The sequence below is a fragment of the Miniopterus natalensis genome, chromosome 12, assembly GCF_054644295.1.
Source record: "Miniopterus natalensis isolate mMinNat1 chromosome 12, mMinNat1.hap1, whole genome shotgun sequence".
Taxonomy (NCBI): domain Eukaryota; kingdom Metazoa; phylum Chordata; class Mammalia; order Chiroptera; family Miniopteridae; genus Miniopterus; species Miniopterus natalensis.
The window spans coordinates 44,974,696-44,993,924 of record NC_142092.1 but is presented as its reverse complement, the minus strand read 5'-3'; the positions used below and the strand labels follow the sequence as shown (position 1 = coordinate 44,993,924).

General features: G+C 38.5%; 1 protein-coding gene across 1 annotated transcript in view; it reads left to right on the top strand.

The window, feature by feature from the left end:
• The first annotated feature begins 4,234 nt into the window (after nucleotides 1–4,234).
• AGTPBP1 (ATP/GTP binding carboxypeptidase 1) overlaps nucleotides 4,235–19,229 on the top strand; it is a 94,054-nt gene continuing 79,059 nt past the window's right edge. The window contains exon 1 of the mRNA XM_087822732.1: nucleotides 4,235–4,253. The gene's annotated coding sequence lies outside the window, so the exon portion shown is untranslated. The remainder of the gene's footprint in view (nucleotides 4,254–19,229) is intronic.

Below are 19,229 nucleotides of genomic sequence, written 5' to 3'. Positions count from 1 at the left end.
TGAAATCAGTCATGGTGGGAGTCGTTATATCACAGAAATTGGCAATTGCTATAGACCAGGGCTTTTATTTTGTTTTGTTTTCAGATAGCTGGTTTACCAGTTCACCACTGACAAGTGCTGTTGAGGGCAGAGAGCTTCTGTCAAGAAAATGAATGTGCCTATCCCTTAGAGAGGTATGTGTTGTGGAACTGAAAAAGTTCATCAGACATTTACCAGAACCTGGATGTAGTATTCCTCCAATTCTCCTTGCTTCAAGTCTTTGCTCAATAAACAACTTGTTGCTTATTTGCTTGGTACCAATAGGTAAAGTGATGTAAAATTTTATTCCTTGAAGTCCTGGGGATTCTAAGGAGCCCTCTTAAGGGACATCTGGGGAACAGAGGAGAAGAATCACATGAGCCTGAGTAGGTCACTCATCTCTCTGCAACTAGAGCTGCTTCATTTTCAGTTTTACATATTTGTCGTCCACAAAAATACAAAACAGAACAGTTGCTTGGAGAAAGCATACTGCTGCTAAAAAAAACTTTTGAAAATACTAGGCCAGAGCTCTTTGTTCACCAGAAAAGCACATCCCTTATTGTCAACAAATTATTATTCTGGGTATAATTCAGCTACTTTTGAGTTTAGTTAAACTCTGTTAGTTTCCTATCAACTGATAAAGTTGGGACGTATTGACTGAAAATTTAAACCTTTTGGTGTACAGGATGACACTCCAACCAACTGAGCCACCCAGCCAGGGCACACTCTCTGTTTTTAAGGGTCTTGTGTGATTAGATTGGTCTCAGATAATTCAGAATAATCCAAATAATCCAGAGTAGTCTTCCTAACTCAAGGTTCTTAATTTAATCAAATCGGCAAAGTCTCTTTGCCATGTTAGGTAATATATTTATCAGAAATACTTATGTAGAAATGCTTTCTGATTGCAGCCTGGCTTCCCCTTAGCATCTGGAAAATTCTTTAACTCTCAGCAACTTAGTACTCACAGGGGCCTGCATAAATAAGGGGCTAAGAGAGCCCTCTTAGCTCCTCACTTCATTAGCCTCAAGGTAAATTCTCATCTGTTCATGAATTAAACCCACTGGACCCCTGGTTAAGAACACCTGCTCTGCCAAATCATTTGTAGAGGCTTCCTAGTGATCTATATTATGGACGTTCAATAATGTGTTTAACCTTCTGTTGCCTTCTGTTGAACGTTAAAGATAGTTTATAGTACCACTCAGGATAAACATCCTTATAGTTAAATCTCTGTGTACTTCCCCGGTTATTTCCTTAGGATAAATTCCTGTAAGTGGATCAAAGGGTATTCTAAATTTTAAAATGTTAGACTTGACAGGAATATTTAAGTTTCATTTCACAAATAAAGAAAGTGAGGGTGTAGAGGCTTACAGATATGGTTCCTTAAACTCCACTTTTCTGACCCTGAATCATATATCATTACCATATGACTACTGGAAACCGTTTTTCACTGTAACAGCTTTAGCCTCAGAGTGACTCCATTGTGTGAAATGCTGGAGTTGCTTCCCTACATTTCCCGGCCTTGCCACATTCATTTAGGGTCAGCTCACGTTGTTCTTACTGCATTTCTGCTCCATGGTCTATTTGTGATAAACCTTTTAGTTTGACACAGGACAGCTGTTAGGTATTTTGTTGAGTGTTATCATTTGCTTAACTCCTCAGAAGATTTCATGAGTGTTGTGTCTAGCACATTAAGAGGTGCTCAATTAATTGGTGTTTGTTGAATGACATTGTAATAGTTACAGCTAATCCTATAACTCCAGAGGACTGGCTGTTTCAGAAAGTCCGTGATTAAGCTTATGGTCCTAACATTTATGGTTCCAGGTGGAAATGGCTGTAGGCTTTTGAGAGGTCTATGGCTATTCTAAACCTGATGGCTACAGAGCTTTGTTATAGTTTGTTGGATTTTGTATGTTGGTCTATTAAAGGTATGGAGGTAAGGAAATCAGCAAAAGAGAAAGAGATAGCTGGCTAGGCTCCAGTGTTCACCTTTCTTTTCCCTGACTAGTCCCAGGTTAAAATAACAAAATGTTTATTAAATACCTACAAGGAACTGGCTGGACTTTTATGAGGAATCCTAGTTAAGTGAATATCATTATAAGGTTAAACTCTGATCTACATCACACAATCATTTATGTTTACTTTTATATACCATAATAAGGTGTGCTGAGGAAGCTGTTTAAAATAGTGGAAAAGAGTGAGCAACAGGGGTTGGCTCTGCTTGTTACCTAGTTGGTGTGTTAATATACGGGGTCTGTGTTTTGGCCATCAAACCACACTAATGATGCTTTGCTAAAGTGGAATTGAACATCTACAAACACAGGCATTCACATTTATGTCTATATCTTTCTATATTGCCTGTCGATACATTTAGGAAGATGCTGTTTGAATAAAGTTTCATATATATTACATATATTTAATTTCTGTAAAATGTTAAATATTCTTAGATAATTAGGTGTTCTCAGATAATGCTTTTCAGACTGTGTGGTCTGGGGTGGTATTTGTTTTAAAATTATTTAAAATAACATAAGGAACAGACTGACATATCTGGGGTGGGGAGGGGGGAAGAGATTAACCGAAGAATTTATATACACATATGAATAGCCAGTGGCCACAGACAATAGTGTGGTGAAGGTACACTGGGGTGGGGTAGGGGCTGGGAGGAGGGGGGCAAAACAGGGGAATTGGGGTACATCTCTAATACTGTCAACAATAAAAAAAAACCCATAACCTACTTTTTGGTGCTCACAGTGGGGAAAACTATGGCAATTATAAAATGGTAGTCTGTTGTTTATCCTAGTAAAGACATCTGCCAAGGGCAAGCTGCAAGAAGCTCGCCTGGTACACCTTGGATTATTTTTTGAACCTCCTTTACACTTGCTCAACCTTGTTTAAACATGGTAAGAAAACAAAACAAGAACCTCACAGCTCTCAATTTATTTCCCTATCTCAGCAATTTTCAACCTTTTTCATCTCATGGCACACATAAACTAATTACTAAAATTCTTCAGCACACCAAGAAATGTTATATTTTTTGTTGATTGGACCAAAAATAGGTATAATTTTAATTCATTCACACCAGAGGGCTATTGTTGTGTTGGCTGTTGTCATTTTTTAATTTGACAATCTAAGGGAAGAGAGGTCAGTGCTCCTGACTAAATAGGTATTGATTGCATGCTTTAAAAATTCTTGCAGCACACTGGTTGAAAATCGCTGCCCTAACTGGTTGTAATCATGTTACATTCCTTACCAGTTACTATAAACAGCAGCAAACGTGACCCATGCTGTGGAAAAAAAGTGTACTTATTAAAAATATATTACAGTCAAAACAGAAGGGGATGTATCAGTATTTAATCTGTCTGGAACATTACTTTGGCTCAGATAAAACATTCTGTCTGTGCTTTTAGTAGCCAATTTAGCATTGCCATTTTCGTGACTATATGTAGGCAAAAATAAAATAGTAAAAAATAACTCAGCATGTTGTGTTGTTCTCTGCTGCACGAGGCATGTAACTTATTTGAGGTTTGGCCACAAGGTGCAATTTTGTTGTGCTCTAGGAGCCCAGCTGGGGCAACTGCTTGTCTTCTAGCTTATTATGGATTCTCCTTGAGGTCAGGAAAGGGCTAAGCTTCACCGTGGCCCCCAGGGACCGATGTCACCCGCTACCACGTGGGAGGAGCTAAGCAGCTCTCGCTCGGTGCCACTAAAACCTTGGGAGATTGAAGGTAGCAGGGGTGGGCGCTGGCTTAGTCGGGGAAAAGGCGGGGCTCTACTTGGGAGCGCACGAAGGGGATTTGTGGAAAATAGCCCGGCAGCACGTCTGTCTGGCTGCAGCTGCCGGCGACCAGGGCCCGGCGGCCCGCGGAGCGCCCCCTCCGGCCTTCTGGCCCCGCCCTCCAACGCCAGCGCGCGCGCTCCCGCCCCCACCCGCGCGCGTGCCCCGCCCCCTCCCCAGCGCGCGCTCCGTGCCCCGCCCAATTGCTCCCTGCGCGCGCCAGCGAGCTGGTCCAAGCGTGCGGTGGGCGGGGCGCCGCGCTGACGTTGCTCGGGATGCGGGAAGGTTCCTCCGCCGCCGCCGCCTGTGCCTCGCCTGCCACCCGGGTTTGTATGAAAACACCCGGCGGCGGGCGGCGAGGGACCCGCCGAGCGTCCGGGGAGCAGCCGCGGGCACTGCCTGCCCCGAGCCGGGTGGGGTGGCTCTGCCCGCCCTCTGCTAGCTCCCTCTCCTAAGCCCGCCGGTGAGCGCCCCGCCGCCGTCCGCGCGTCTGGCCGGCCGATCCTCGGCCGCGGCTTTCCCGCCCGCCCGGGGTCCCCCTTGCTCTCCCCGGGCCGCGGCGTCCTGGGGTCGGGAGAAGCGGGGGAAGAGCGACTGTGGGCCCGCCGCGGTCTGCGCTCTGGGACCTCCTCGGACGCTCACCTGACAGGCTGCGTAACGCGTGTCTTTTGGGGCTGGGGGTGGGGGGTGGAGCGGATCTTGAGGGAAATTCCTGATGGGCTAGAGCTTTGGCTTTTCTGGAAAACGCTGTATTCCGTTCCCACCCACGAACACCTGGTCACCCTGCCACCCCCCCATCCCCTCGGAGAGTCCTTGGCGCAGTGTCTGAGCAGAGGCGGCCTCCGTCCCCCACCCTTTCTCCGGTCGCCGCGGTGCAGAGCAGAGCTGAGGGGGGCGGCGGGCCGGGTGCGCGCCCCACTTCTCCACCCACTCCGGTACCTAGCCCCTAGCCCTTAGGTTTGCCAAGCTTCAAGGTGGGGTGTATGTGGTGTGACACCTGCGATGGGTAGGTTTGCTTCCTTTCAATGGATGTTTTGGCCTTAAGTGTGTTCTCTGTTTACAACTTGTCGCCTTATGGGTTTGACTTGAATCTGAATCAGATTGCCCTTAGATGACAGTGCAGAGTTTCCCTAAGGCCTTCCTCCTTGAGTTGCGGGTTCTTAATTGCAAGTGTTCAATTCAGGGGCTCCTGCAACCCCTACGCAAAGGCTTGTCCGTCCCCCCCCCGGTGTCGTTTAAGCCTATTAGTATCAGTGTAGTTTTGAATCCGTTGGTTTCCTTTCCTGGGCATTGCCCATTATAGAATGGAGTTTTAATACATCTTAGTGTCCTCCATGTGAATGTTACTAACTGCAAGCCCGTTTCTCGTTTTCAGATAGCTTGCTCAAGTGTCTGAAAGTCTAGCACTGCTGATGACCTAATAGTTTTTAACACTTAACCGAGCTTTTCTTTGGCAATATTAATTCTCTGTGGGTGTCCCCCCCCCTTCAGATATTCAGGATTGTAGCGGTGTTTGTAATGCATGACAATTTGTAGTTAGCTAGGACTTTTAACAGTCTTCTTGATCACTCTTTTTCACTTATCTTTTGTGTCCCTGTTGTAATCTTTTTGTAAATAGAACTACCACCTTCTTTAACTTCTGCATTCCTCTTCCTAATAGTCTTTCCCCTTAGAAAACCAGAAGGTTATTTTTGTGATTGTATTGTTGAATGTTTTCAGTTCAGTAGACCAAAAAAGTAGTCGTTTATTTAAGGCACTTTAAATGGTACATATTTTAAAACATGTGCCAAAAGTTAAAACCAAACCAGACTCTGGAAGATCTGTAATGATGTCCTGTGTAATTACTGCGAGATAGTTATCAATTTCTTGTGCACTCCTTATTTCTCATCCTTAAGCAGAGTTGTGGTGTGGCTTGTTCAGTTTCCCATTCCACTTTTCTTAAGTTCCACAGTGAAGTTTTAAGTTCATTTTTAATGAATTGCTTTGACACGTATTTAGAACTGCAGTCTCACTCTGAAATCTGAAATGAAGAGGGTAGACTGAGAGTTACTCTTGTAATTAGCCAACTCTGCAAAACATTTAAATGTATTAATGTAATTTAAGCTTTTGAAGAAGGAATTTTATTGCCTTGAATTGAGGCATTATTCTTTTCAGAATAGCCTAGTTTGATTCCTGTATAATGGTTTTATCTCTAATAGCAGAGGGAAAAGAGGTCCAAGACTTGTGAAATTATCTAATTTGTATTATATTCTACATTTTGGTGTTTTTATAAAAAAATCTCCACAGGATTCACCATCCAGAATCTGCTCTTTTTGCTTGAAGTCCCTCAGTGCTTAGAAGTTGAACATCAGTTGTAATATATGAACCTGTCATAGGGTTTCTCTGCAAGTTGGGAGCTTCTAGGAGACAATTGGTAGAGTGGGCACTGACTTTTAAACTTTATATATATTATTATTGGTTACACTGCCTCTATCTTATAGTGTAGTGACTAGGTTGTGCCTCAGAGCCAGACTAGCTGGGTTTGAATCCTGGCTTTGCCTTAGAAGCAAGTTATTTATCCTTTTTGTGCTTCAATTTTCTCAGCTTCAAAAATGGGATAATAGTGGTTACACCCTTGAGATGATTAACTGTTAAATGAGCTAATACAGGTAAAGTGCTTAGCTTGGCACATAGTAAGTGCTCAGTAAATTTGCTGCTGCTGCTTTTCTTCAGTCTTTCAAGGGATCTAGTAAGCTGAAGAAGGACTTTGGGCTGATCAGCATTATTAGTGCAGATGAATTCCACTAAGACCCATCCCCTTTGGGGGCTCATTGAGTGCTTAATCTCACTGTCCTGCCTTGGAAGCATGTAATTTAGTTTTAAAATAGAACAGCTGGACCCTGAGTGGGGTGTCCTGAGATGCTGCCTGATTGCTGCAGAAGTATCCCTGTTCGTCCTTTCTGACAGAACCTTGGATTGTCTCCCTCATGATGGTGGTGGCTGCTATTTTAATCACCTGTTTTTGAGTATGTGATTGCATTTCTTTGACTGTCATGTGCTACTGTGAAAAATATTATCTATTAAACTATTGATGGATATATGTGTTTATCTGACCAACATATTGCATGATATTTCCAGCATATACAAAATCACTTTCCTCTGAGCATTGTGTGTGTTTGTTTTCTTTGTTATTAACATTACATAGAGCGAGGTTAGTTTTGATTTGATATTGTGTTCCTTTTCAGCTTTCATGTCATGTAATATTCTTAGGAAAGGTTTTTGTTTTTTTTAAAATTAACAATTTTATGTACTTTTTCTTGGTTTGCAGGGATTGATAGTAATACTGTGTTCTTTAAATCAAATGTTTTAAAACTTTTAGTCTCAGGACCCTTTTACACTCTTAAAAAATTATTGAGCACCCTGAAGAGCTTTTGAACCGTCTCTCTTTTCTTAATGTGCTGTTTCTCAATTTTGTTAATGTTTTCAGAGAACTAACTTTTGGTTTCATTGCTTTTGTTTCTATATTTTTCTATTCTCTAGTTCATTTACCTCTGCCATATATTTAAAAAAAATTTTCTTCTTTCTGCTATCTTTGGGTTTAGTTCTTTTTCTAGTTCTTCAAATTGTAAAGTTAGATTGTTTGAGTCCTTTTTCTTTTCTTCTTTTAAAATTTGTGTATAGCTATAAATTTCCTGATGAGCACTACTTTCTCTGTGTCCTATAAATTTTGGTATGCTGTGTTTTTGTTTTCATATGTCTCTTAAGTGTTTCTAATTTCCCTATGATTTCTGTTTTGTCCCATTGGTTGTTTAAGAGTGTGTTATTTAATTTCCACAAATTTGTGGACTGTCCAGTTTTCCTTCTCTTACTGATTTCTAACCTTACTTATTCTGTTGTGGTTGGAGAAGGTACTTTGTATATCTGTTTTTAAAAAATCTATTGAGAATCTGTGGCCTGTCCTATAATGTGTCCTAGAGAATGTCTGATATGCACTTGAGAAGAATGTGTATTCTGCTGTTAGGCAGAGAGTTCTCTGTATGTCTGAGTTGGTTTATTGTGTTGTTTAAGTCTTCTGTTTCTTGTCTTCTTTCTGGTTGTTCTACCCATTATTGAGAATGGGGTATGGAAGCCTACAACTATTATTGTAGAATTGTCTATTTCTTCCTTTAATTCCATCAATTTTTTGCTTCATGTATTTTGATGGTCTGTTATTAGGTGCATGATGTTTATTTTTTAATTTTTTTATTTTTGTTTAAAATATTACAGATGTCCCTTTTTCTCCACAATGACCCATTCCACCCCATCCCATCCCCCTCCAGCACCTCCCCCACCATTGTCCGTGTAGGTGCATGAGTTTATACTTGTATCTTCTTGTTCTCTTGAACATTTTATTAACATATAGTGTCCTTTATGTCTTGTACCATTTTTTAAAATTTAAAGTCTGTTTTGTCTGATATTAGTATAGCCACCTCTGTTATCGTTTGATTACTATTTGCATGGAATATATTTTTCCATCCTTTCACTTTCAGTCTATTTGTTTCTAAAGTGAGTGTTGTAGAGAGCATAGTTAGATCATTTAAGAAAAAAAACACCATTTTGCTAATCTCTGCATTAAGATTGGAGAGTTTAATTTATTTACATTTAAGGTAATGACTGATAAGGAGGAACTTCTGTCATCTTGCTATTTTTTTTAATATTCCATATAGCTTTCTGAGTCCCTCATATCTTGTGTATTTTAATTCTTATTGGGGATATTAGTGGGAGCTGACTTTGGCTGTGGTACTTTCCTTAAAACTTAAACCATTTTAATGGGTCAGTTAGGTTAGAGGCAATGGAAATGTTTGTTTCACGGTAAGAATTTTAATCTCACCTCTCACCTTTATAGATTTAGAAATTTTGGCATTTGTTTAAGTCTAAAAATAGTCATTTGGGATTTGAGTTGGGAGAAGAATATTTTAAATAAACTAGGTTGAAGTGTAATGGGAATCTACTCTCCCAACAATAAGATAACTTTTAGTATAATTAAGGCATCACACAACAGAACAAATTAGACCTTTGTAAGTGCCAGAACATCTTTTGTGGAGAAATGTGTGAACCATCCAAACTTGTGTTCTTAGTGAGGATGCATGATGAGGAAACGTAAAATGTATCATCTTTTTATAGGTTTACTCTTACCCACATTTTTTATGAAGTTAATGACAGTAATATATGTGAAATAAATTTGCCTGTTTACAGATTGGGCTAAAACATTCATAAACTAATAATTGGATGTCATGTGAGTAAGGTAACTAGATGAAAATGTCTACTTTAATATGGTAATTTGGAGTAGGTTAATATACACAGACTGTGTTCAGTGTATACATTTCTCTCAATTTACATGGCAGTAATCTCTATGTGCCTATTGCTAGGAATGTTGCTCCTCTTCTTTACTAGCAAAACAGATATTTTTTACTTCCCTCCCTCAGAGTTTCTTACTTTTTCCTTTAATGATGTTGCCCATGGTATGGGCATTTTCTTTAGGTTGTTTCTTATTAGATATACTCAAGATTGCATTTTTTTGTCACACTGACATAGCTGGTATGGGGGAATAATAATGGCTCCCTTATGTTCTTGAAAAGTGATTTATTCCTTTCAGATGGTGAAACAATTAGAGAAAGCCAACAAGAGATGATTTGTATTCTGTGTAGTTGTTTTCCCACCTTCTGTGGCTGAACCAGCTATCCAGATATTCTTTAACTGTGGTCTCTCCCTGGTTGCCCCCACCCACTCCACCAGGAACTGTATCTAGTATTTAATAGCAAAGGTTATCATTGTTGATTAGAGAAATGTTTCTTAAATGTTTTTAAACAGTGGAAGCTTTTTGTCTAATGGTATCTTGTAGGAAGACGTCTTTGTAAACAGATGAGAGTGAAATAGTGAAGCTGTTCTGGTTAAATGGGAACTGGACCAAGTTGTTTAGGGAATCATTTTTCATCAGAATGAACTTAAAAGATTTAAATGGGACTTTTGGAATGTGAACAGTATATGTTTCTTTGCACTTTTTTTTTTTTTTTAGCAGTTTAATGTGAAATAAATTAAAAACCATGTACATTTGAAGTATTTATATATGTAGAATATACAACCTTAGATTTGGGGTGTGTGCCAGAATTTCTTCTATGGGTTGTTTGTGGATGGAAAATTAGGACAGTTTATGTGTATGAAATTCTGGTTCCTGGTGTGTGTGCACACTTGTTGACTTGGCTGATGGGCTTGATTTCAGGCGTAAGCTAGTGAGAATTGAAGGTTTCAGTTTTTAGATTCCCTGGGTTCTGTAACTAATTTTAGTTGAGGAAAATCTCAAAAAATTCAGAAGATCTAAAATTTTTTACTTTTCTTGAGCTAGAGTGCTTGCTTTTCCTTATGTGTGAGCTAGCTTGAGGAAGTTGATTTTGCCATATGATTTTCTGCTAATGTCAAATTCCCACATATAATTTTAGTACATGCCATCTTTAAATATATAAAAGTCAACTCATATGGATCCCTCCCTTAATTTAGGGTAATGTATACTGTGGATTTTTAGATGACAGCATAGATTTTTTAATGCAGCTTTTTTTTTTTTTTTTTTACTTCTGTTGGATAAATAACTCAGAATACATCTCCCAAAGACCCAGGTGGGTCAGTAGTTTTGCTTTTGTGCAAAAGTCCATAGTATTTTATCATGGGATGTAGGCATCGAGGTACAGAGGACATAAATCCCTAATCCTAATTTAGAAATGGTTGAATTATGAAAGTTCCTGCAGAGACTAAGCTTGTTTTTTATTTTAAACAGCTTTGTTGAGATATAACTCACTGTACAGTTTTCCCATTTAAAGTATGCAATTCAGTGGCTTTTAGTATATTTAGAGTTGTGCAACCATCACCACAATCAATTTTAGAACATTTTTATTACCTCAGAAAGAAACTCCACACTCCTTTATTCTCTCCTCCTACGCCAGTCTCCATCTCTCCTAATTCTAGGTAGCCAGTAATCTGCATCTATAGACTTACGTGTTCTGGATATTTCATATAAATGGAACCACGTAATGATGTGGTCTTTCATGACTGGCTTTTTCCACTTAAGGTAATATTTTCAAGTTTTCATCTAGGAAGCATATATTAGTACTTTGTTTCCTTTTATCATTCAGTAATATTCCATTACATGCATATGTCACATTTTATTTATCCATTGATGGGCATTTGGGTTTCAGCTTTTAGGTTATTATGAATAATGCTGCTATGAACATTTGTGTAAAGTTTTTGTGTGAAAATAGGTTTTCATTTTTTGGGGGTATATACCTAGAAATGAACTAGCTGAGTCATTTGGACACTTTATGTTTAGCCTTTTGAGGCACTGCTTGACTGTTTCCATTTTAGCTTTGCCATTTTACATTCCCATCAGCAATGTATGAGGGGTCCAGTTTCTTCATATTCTTGCTAACACTTAATATCTGAATTGTTTATTATTTATTATAGCCTCTTTAGTGGGTGTGAAGTGTTATCTCATTGTAGACTAAGTTTTTAAATAGTGGTTAGGCATAACAGGAATGATAATAGTCTAAGATGGAATTAATATTACAACTAAAGTATTTAATAGACTGCCCTAGGACTATAATCCTCAGTAGCCATCTTAACCCTGGCTATGTATGATTAGTATCACTTGCTAATTAAAAAAAATCTCTCAGGATATTGTTTGATTCCCCCCATTTCTTTTTTAAAAAAATATTTTTATTGATTTTAGAGAGAGAGAGGAAGGGAGAGGGAGAGAGAAACATCAATGAGAGAGAAACATCAACATCGATTGGCTGCCTCCTGCACGCCCCCCACCTTGGATCGAGCTCACAACCGGGCATATGCCCAGGCCAAGAATCAAACCAGTGACCTCTTGGTGCATGGGTTGACACTGAACCACTGAGCGACACTGCCCCCCCATCCCCTCCCCTCTCCAATTCTTTGTTGAAAAAGAAAACAGTGAAGATTCAGTTGGAGAGAACAGAATCTATTCTAGATACCTTAAGCAGAAAGGGTTTATTTACCATAGGATACTAAATAGCTTAGAGAATTGTTGGGATGTATTAATCTGGTCCATTCAGGAGATAGAAACCACACAGTAATTTAACAGGGAACGATTTATATAAAGAATTATTGACTATAACAGGATTGGAGCAATGAGGGGTTTACCAGTAAGAAATAAAGATAATTCTAAGGAATATAGGAAGAGCTGGTATAAAGAGTAGTTACTACTCCCAGGGCTGAGATACAGTAGATTTCCCTCCCCCATTGACGTCTAGACCTTGTTGGAAAAGGGCAAGGTCAAGGCAAGTAGCTATGGATGGTGAATTTGCTGGAGATCTACCCTCTAACGTGCCAGGGAAAGCTGTTCATGGGGAGATGTCTCTCTAGTCACTGTGCTGCAAAGCTGCTTACCCCCTTTGGAGAAGCTGTGTGTGCTGCAGGAGCTTGTTGCCGCAGGAGCCATCCTTGTTACGGGAGCGGGTCCTAGAGAAGCCTTGTCTGCTGCAGCCTAGCGAGCACACTGGAATCAGAAGCAGAATTCTTTCCCCTGCAATGTCTTTCCAGTGCCCTCTTGACAAAGCTTAATATTGTGCCAGTTGGCAAAGAAATGAATATTTTAACAGCATACATCCATTTTCACAGAACAGGCAAAAGGTGAATTTATAGATGAGGGGCAGGGCAGTAAATTAATGTCTGGCACAGTTATTAAGTGGTTTACAGAATTATTCAGAGATCTAAAGAAAGAGACTGGATTGAGCTTCAAGGAACAACTCCCAAAACCTCTGCACAGAACTGAGAAACGAACGGTGCGGGGGGTATTGTTTCTTTTATGATTAAGAGGCTTCCTGTGTAATTGTGAAATTGTTCCTAGATCTTCATTGCTAGAACCACACTCCTGTTTTAAAATCAGGAAACTTGTCAGGAGGCTGTGGTGATCAGGAATCTTTTGCTGTACTTACCAGCTATAGAACTACACTGGACCAGGACCTGTTCTGGTCTGCACCAGCCTGCCTATGAGAGACTAGACTAGCCTTTCTCAATCTTTATACACCAGAGGATCCATGAAATAATTTTTAGGTCTCAGGGAACTCCATAAGAGTTATAACACCTACAGCTGTGGTATTAGTTTGAACAGAAAGTTTGGATATAGTAATTGTTCTTATCACTTCTTATCCATTTGTGAAGTAGGGATCTTCTGTCCTAAATAGTTTGAAATGGGTACTACCTGACACTGTAAGATGAGTTTGACAGCAATTTTTAGTCATGTGTACTCACAGCTTGGAAGAGGAAGATACTGCATGCCACATAGGGTGGCAATTGGGAATAGAGTGAACCAGCCACAGGGTCCATGAGAGACAATCTTTGTAGTAACAAAAGGACTAAGTAACCTTCCCACCTCTTCACTGTGGAAGTTTGTGATTAGTTTGAGTAATTCTGGGACTGGAACTAGTTAGGTTTTGGCTTGGAGTACAGCTAGTTTGGTTGATGGTGGAATTAGCTGGGTGAGGAGCCTTTCCCACTGGATGAGGCACATATGGCAAGAGTGGGAGAATGCTTATTAGGCCTTTGGGGCCCTGTGATGCTCAGAGCTGTCAGGGCAGTACTTGAAATATTAGGTCTTAGGATACAGTACTTTAATAATGATTTCTAATGCTCTTTTGCTAGAGAATGATATTTTTTTCTATGCGTCTAATAAGTTTGGCCATCTAACTAGTCTATTCTTTTGTGCAGATCTCCATCCCACAAAAGATAAACTGATGTGAGTCAGCTATGCAGATAGAAAGAATAGATTTTCCTTTTCTTAAATTTTCCACTTTATTTTTTACTTTATTCATGTAGGTCTAGGGTCTTAACACAGATTTTTACTATATAAGATACTAATAAAGTATGGCCTGTTCATATGATATGCAAAAGTAGTTTTATTTATTTAAAGCAAGCAAAAAAGACTTTAACCAACCTTATTTGAAAAAGAAACAGGTAATTAACTTAGTTTACCATTTTGGAAACTAAGCTCATTTTCATGATTTTTAAAGACTCATATGCTAACAGTAATAAATTACTGTTAAATAACGCTTCAGTTTTTTTTAAAAATAGGCCCGATAGACTTAGTTTAAATAAATATTGCAAGTTAATATTTTTGGTAATTTTTTATTGTGGTAAAATATATTTAGTATAAAATTTGCCACTTAAACCATTTTAAGCTTATAATTCAGCGGCATTAATTACATTCATGATGTTGTGTAATCATCACCACTGTCTATTTCCAAAATTTTTCATTACCCCAGACAGACACTCTGTAATTTCCATTAAGTAGTGACTACCCATTCCCCCTTACCTTCAGCCTGTGGTAACCTTTAATCTACTTTATATTCCTATGAATTTGCCTGTTCTAGATTTTTTCATATAAGTGGAAGCAAAACATACAATATTTGTTGTTTTGTTTCTGGCTTATTTCACTTAGTGCAATGTTTAAAGGCTAATTCATGTTGTAGCATGTATCTGAACACTCCTTTTTATTTTTATGTATGGTGTGACTAGGGGTCCAATTTCATTCCTTTATATGTGGAAATCCAGTTAGCAAAGAAAAGTCTGTTCTTTTGTTACTGAATGGACTTGGCACTCTTGTCAAAGTCAGTTGGCCATAAATATATGCATTTATTTCTAGACTTTCAGTTCTGTTGCATTCATCTTTTTGTCTATTTGCCAGTACCACTTGTAAGCTGATTTTTATTAATGTATTTACAACATGAAAATTATTGAGAATGTTAAATAGCAAAGCTACTAAAAATGTTTATAAAAGTTTATAAAAATATAGCCTAAGACATAATTTATACAAGAATTTGAAAAATAAACTTTTTTTTTTTTTTTTTTACCGACTGACATGGTAAGGCTCATATAGGTCCAGAAGTTTCAAATTATTATATGTATGTGTTGATTACTTGATCTTTTATAAAAAAGCTTTATACAATAAAATTGTTATTTTTTAAAACTAAAAATAAAGAAGTTTATCTCTTTCTTATGAAACTTGTTTTTGCTTTCTTTTGTTGAACTTGAAATAACCATTCACAGATTGTATTTTCAACTGACATGAGATGATTTTCTCCTTGATCTTGATAAACAACAAAAAAATTTCTTGCATAAAAAGTTGAAAACTTGTAGCCAAATGTTCATTTCTTTCCTGTGATTTGCAGGGCACTACTCTTTCATAGAAATCCAGAATTTTTCTGAGTGTATAATCAGAAAGTGGCACATAAAATTCTTCCTCCACAATGTCCAGAGATCCTTTTTCATTCTCAAGCCTAAGCAGCAATCACTTTATGATTCCTTTTGTCACATGATCCCCACCCAAGGATCTTGTCACTTGAAGTAAAAATATTTTCTCTAAGGTCTTGCAGAGAGTTACTCAGTTGTTTCATGTGATAGCAAGTGTTTGCTAAGTTGGCCAGCTTCAGTAGCCATTCTTTAATCTCTTCTTGCTTAGCGGACTCTGACCTACTTGTGAAAGTACTCCTGCAGTTCACCTTTCAGCTCAGACACCTGTTGAGAATTCTTCATTTGCTAAGTCACTGGATTTCTGCATGTAGCAGGAGTTTTATGTGCTCTTTGTCCAGGTTTCCACATAGTTCTTTAAACATTATTGAATGTGCAGGTTTTTGCTTAATAAAGTTAATCATTTTTTATAGCTTTAAATAGAACTTTTTTTTAAAAAAAATTTCATCTCTCAGAGCTTTTGACCCTTAGCGCTCTGTGAAAACACTGTGTTGTGAAGTCAGGTATTTTTAAATTAAAATTTTATTTTTTAATAAGAGTTGCAAATCTTCACATGGAGCCAACTATTGATGGGATATTATCAATACAGATGTCAACATAGTGCCTCCAAAACAGACCTTTAGTTTGCAAATGGGACAAAACATTAAATATTCTGTTTTTCATTAACTTTGGGCAGCACTTGGTAGCAAAAAAGTTTTCTTGATTTTACTATTTTCAAATCTTATAACATTTATGAATACATAATATATGTAGAATATAATCTTATACATATTACAATTGATAAACTCTAGATTCATCAATCTGGGTAGAAAAAACCTTATTTTTCTATTTATTGTATAGATATTTAACATCATATGACATGTCAGTATGTTGACTTACCTTACTGCTAGTGTACTGTAGAGCTTTAAAAATTTCTCCTACTGCATCTTGTATAAGCATTTTACTCAGTATAATTTTACATTTTGGCCTCATTAGTTTCTTAGCAATTGGGTGGCTTTCCCTTTCTTGATAAGCTCTACTATGTAAATTGCTACCTCACTCTTCTCATTGCTTGTGACTTAAAAAAAACAACAAACTTTATTATGTTTGCTTTGAGATTCCAGTAGTACTTTTTTTTTTAACTTGTCAAATGACTATAATTTGTAGTTAAATGTCTTTTGAATATTGCCAGAGCCTTTGCTCAACACTTGTAAAGTTGTTTTCCGTGGACAACACAAAATAGAATAGGACAACTAGAATAACCAGCCTATGGGTAAACCCATTGATAAGTAGTTTTCATTCTCAAGATGGGGTTTTATATGTGTGTTTTTTGTTGCACTAATTTGGTGAAATGACTTGCAAGATACAATTCTTCATTTCTTTTGGTACTAGAATTGTCCACTGGCCCTCCTTTCTTGTACCTCATCCTCAAAAATTGTCACACTGGATTATCAAGCATGTTTGTAAAATGCAAATATTAATATGTAAAACATAAGGGCATAACAAGTAACTAAATGAGATAATCACAAAATTTCACAGTATAGGTCCAATGTTTGCACCAATAGTACAGCATTAGGAATGGGGGTAACTGGGTGTAAACATTCTTTTATTAAAATTAAAATTTCCCTCCAATTTTTCATTACATTCATAAAGCTTGTTTGCTCCTATAAGGCAGTGAGAAGTGCATAAGAGGAGATTGGGAGGTAATTTGAGAGGGAGGGGCTGATGTTCTTCAGCCTACCATCCAAATATCAAGGCCCACTCTGACAAAATGAACATAGTCCTACTGTGCACTATCACATACAGCTGATTTCTAACAAAATCAGTAGTTACTGTGAATGTCATTGCTTGGTGCACAAAGTTAAAAAACTTCCCCCCCTGATCGTGAACTCTCAAAGAATTCTAGCAACAGCTTGTGGACTTGGGTTGAAAAACCCTGTAGTAGACTGCAAAGTTTGGGACTCCTGTACATACTGCTGTAGAATAACTAAACATGCCTATGTCTGTGTTTGCCTCTGGAATCAGGAGGCCTTGGCTGATAATATTGAGATTGGTGGATTTAAATCACATCTGAAACCCTAGCTGCAGGGGAGTCTGGGAAATGCCTTTTTTGTTTTTTGTTTTTTTTTGTTGTTAAAGTTTTTAAGCTCCTCTAGTATAGGAAAACACATTAGGGGGAAATCAGGATAGATATTTTGTGCCATGTCTACCACATTGTTGAACTTTTAAAAATAAAGGCTTTCTTGCTCATGTGTAATAAAGTTTTTCTCAAAATATGTCTTTAAAGCATTTGTTTGCTCATTCAGAGATGTATTTAGCATCTGCAATGTGCTGTCACTGTTCTAGATGGATGGGAGGCATTTAATGAACAAAACAAAGAATTCTGCCCTCATGGAGCTTTTTTTTTTTTTTTTTTTAAATCCTCACGCGAGGATATGTTTTTATTGATTTTTGGAGAGAGAGAGAGAGAAATATTGACTTGTTGTTACACTTATTTATGCATTAATTGGTAGTTTCTTGTATGTGCCCTGACTGGGGATAGAACCTGCAACCTTGGCTTATCGGGATGATGCTCTGACCAACTGAGCTACCCGGCCAGGGCTTATCAGGATTTCTTGATGGATTGGATGTGGGGTGTAAGACAGTAGCCAAGGAGGAAGTTAAGGATTTGGACCAAGTACTTGGAGAGATAGAATAGTCTTTAACTACCCTTGGGAAAAGCTGAGGTTAGAGCACCCTTGGAAGGGAAGGCCATGTCAGGAGATCAGTTTTAGATATGTTGAGTTTGTGGTATTAGAGATCCAAGCGAGGTGTTATGTAGTTATGAGGCTGAATGAGATCACCAAGTAAGAGACCTGAGGTAGAAAAGGACAAGAAAGAACTGAGCCGGGAGCATTCCAGGAAAAGACGCTTAGAAGGAGTGGCAGTGGGATAGGCAGAAAACAGAGCATATCCAAATGAAGAAAGTATTTTCAGGAAGAGTGAGTGGTCATCTGTATCAAATGCTGCTGGTAGGACCAGTAAGATGAAGACTGAGAATTGGCAGTTGGATTTAGTAACACTAAATGAGGTCATTGGTTGCTGACAAGAGCAGTTAGCAGTGTTGATGGAGTGGTGTGGGGAAAACTGGACTGGAATGTGTTTAAGAGGGAATGGGAAGAGAGGACTTGTTGACAATATGTATAAACAACTCATTGCTTTCAGAAGGGAATAAATGAGACAGTATTTGGATTGGGGAACTGAGAGCAAGAAAGCTCCCCCTCCTCCCCCCCAAAGACACAGAAATAACAGCATCATTTTATGGTGATGAAAATGATCCAGTGAAGAGGGATGAGTAGATTATACCTAAATTCCACAGTCAGTTACTATAGCTGTTATATACTCCCTTGCCTACCCTTTCAACTTCTTTGCCTCTTTCTTGCTTTGTCACCCTTGGTTGGCAAAGTCACAAGCTTGGTGAAATGCAGCACTTCTGCTTCTCCGTTTCTCTCTTTCTGTTACCCCATACTGCAATGAACACACGCTTTCACAGCAACAAGAAGGGTCTTCATTTACTCTGAGGCACCCTGTGCTCAGGCATCAGCAATAAAATGATACAAAGGATGCACTGGGTTAGGATGAGAATTGACCTTTTTCCCCCCCTAAGGAACTCTTTAAGTCTCAGCAGATTTCTTTGAGGGTGTCAGTTTCTTTGGTGAAGATTATTTGCCAGACATGTTGAACATTTTCTCCAATGGTGAGGCATGGGGGGGGGGGGGGGTATTGAGGAGGTAATAAGTTGTTTGCAATTATAAAGTTTTAGTTAGCTGTTTAGCAGTCTATTCCTCTATTGTTCTTGGTATTTCCCAGTTCTCTTAGTTTTGCATTTCCTGAGTTTTTCTGGACAGGGTACCCTCCTCCCCCACAGTTTTCCTTTTTCTCACTTTGGACTTCAACATATTCTTTACTGTCTTCTTGAATCTAACTCCGGGAGGGAGAGGAGAGAAATGCCTGTGGTTAAACTATTACTTTATCATGAACTGGAAGTTTGAATGATTTCTTAACTGTTGAAATAGAAATGATATAAGTGCCCAGCATAAATGTTTGCAAGTCAGCATTTACAGTGGACTTTTCATGAGATGTGCTGCTAATGTAGTTTTAGAGAGAGTCATACCACTCAACAAGAAGTAACTTTTTATGG